Here is a 2,500-nt window from a genome sequence, read left to right on the forward strand (position 1 = left end):
CTCCCGAGATGACGAATCCTTCCGCCGACGTGATCCTCAAGACCTCGCTCTCAAGATTCTCCGCTCAACCTTCGACTCTTCGACGATTACTGGTCTCCCAGAATCTTCTAGACCCGGTGTGCGTGTCATTTACGACTGACACGGCGCTTGACAAGTTAACTGTGTCTTCCAGTGATCCTGTGTGGAACGATTGACGAGCTCCGTGACTGATCATCACTGCCGCTCCCGTCAAGACCACCTGCACCCAGAACAGTGACCTGTGCAAACAAGCACCCTAGGCCGCCGACCTTAGAAATACCTGTACGACCGTTCCTCTTCAACTGCAAGATCGAGACCCTAGTGTCACATGCTTCCATCACCTGTCACTTGTCGTCTACCTGCATCGTCTACTCAAGAATCGAGGACGATTCTTTTCTAGTGGCCGAGCGATTTAGTGACCTGCTCCCCTCGTCGCTCACCCCTCGCATACCACGAAAGCCATGTGTTCTTATTTCACAAGTACTTCAACCTGCCCTGTGCCCGACATTGACGAAGTGACCGTAGAACACGCTAATCTGACCCTTATTACTCTCATACATTTTCGATGCATTTATTCTGTTGTCTTCAAGTATAACTATGTCATATTTATACTCAAAATGTTTCTTATAAAATACTTATTCTGAATCATGATGTATGTAACTGATTTTACCATTGATATTCAAATGTTCTATGTTACATGTATAGTCAGCCAGTCTGTCCCATAACCACAATGTTTGGATTGTAAAAACATACTGATATCATGTCAACCATACCCTTGTTCCTCTCCACGAAACGGTTATGTGAACCGATGTTTCTGAATTTATGTTCTTTCATATTTTTCATCTTTTTTCATTGTATATTGTCTCAAAACGAACTTCGTTCATGGCAATTCCTGTGCCATCTACCTCAGACCGCTCGCCCCCGCGGGCTTGGCAGGACGTGCTCCTCCCTGGGCACCTGCCTTGCCCTCTGTACCAGTTACCCAGAATAAAGACAAGAAAACTGCGACAAGTTTAACTTCAGACCAACATCTTCAGAGTACGTCAGTATCTTACTTACTACTGCCTTACCGCTCAGCCACGACCTACCAAACAACAAGTAATAATAGTGGGGGGTGGGACGCCTCCTTCCTCCCACTACACACATTACAGAGGGAGAGAGAGAAAGAGGGAGAGAGAGAAAGAGGGAGAGAGAGAAAGAGGGAGAGAGAGAAAGAGGGAGAGAGAGAAAGAGGGAGAGAGAGAAAGAGGGAGAGAGAGAAAGAGGGAGAGAGAGAAAGAGAGAGAGAGAGAGAGAGAGAGAGAGAGAGAGAGAGAGAGAGAGAGAGAGAGAGAGAGAGAGAGAGAGAGAGAGAGAGAGAGAGAGAGAGAGAGAGAGAGAGAGAGAGAGAGAGAGAGAGAGAGAGAGAGAGAGAGAGAGAGAGAGAGAGAGAGAGAGAGAGAGAGAGAGAGAGAGAGAGAGATTTGTACATATCTGAAATGGGTTTTATGACAAAGCAGGAAAATACGGGGAGACCTATATGTACGTGTGTGTGTTAGTGAGTGTATGTATGTACTGTGAACATTTTTCCCATATCGAACACACAGGAAATTGGCAAGAAATTTGAAGGTGCAGTAAAAGCCGTTATTTTAGGAAAACATTGCCGGTATAAAGTTTATTTTGAAATAGACTCTCCTGGTCAGTTTGACGGGGTAGCTATGATAATCATGCATAGAACATTGCATCCAAACAACCTTTTCTCTCTTTCGACATATTTTAGAGGTTTTCTTCCTCATTACACCTTAATCATCTAGGCCCCTTTTCGTATAAAATTCACCGTTGAACTACTGTTTTTGGATTTGAGAAATGAGAAATCCTGCGAAGAATATTCAGAAGCGAATGCTCCAGGTAAGCCTTGTGAGCTTCAACGCTGGTCACTCGCTCCTTGCCAACTGTGTTGCTAAACCGTAATGCAAAAACGATGCTATGAAGTAAACAAATAACTGTCATGTCTTGAACGCCAGACATTCATGTTGATAAAATAGCAGACAAAACAGTCTATAGAATATGATATAAACAGATTTATCAACAAAACGACTTTGTCAGATCCCTGAATAGACCAACATTTGGAACACTTTCGTGCATGTGGGACGCATTCGGACGCGGGATTTCCCAAGGCTGCGGCGCCGTCCCTTGGTTGAACTTTTATTTTTTATTTTTTTTTTTTTTTAGGGAAAATAATACATAGTATTATGCAAAGTTAACAGAGACCTTTTGAATTACGGCCATCGCCTTGTTCACCCGCACTCGAGTTCATCCACTCAGCCATCTCCGAGGGAGGACCCGAGTCTCCGAACACGACCTCTTTTATGCACGCCGTAGATGAAGTGACATTCTCGTGGATGCATTGACTGATAAGGCAATGCATGTCATTGATATGAAAGGGCGCGACTCAGAAGAATGCCGAGTGAAGTGACCTTGAGGCGAGCAGACGCTGGCGAAA

This window comes from Penaeus vannamei, chromosome 25 (genome assembly GCF_042767895.1).
Source record: "Penaeus vannamei isolate JL-2024 chromosome 25, ASM4276789v1, whole genome shotgun sequence".
NCBI lineage: Eukaryota > Metazoa > Arthropoda > Malacostraca > Decapoda > Penaeidae > Penaeus > Penaeus vannamei.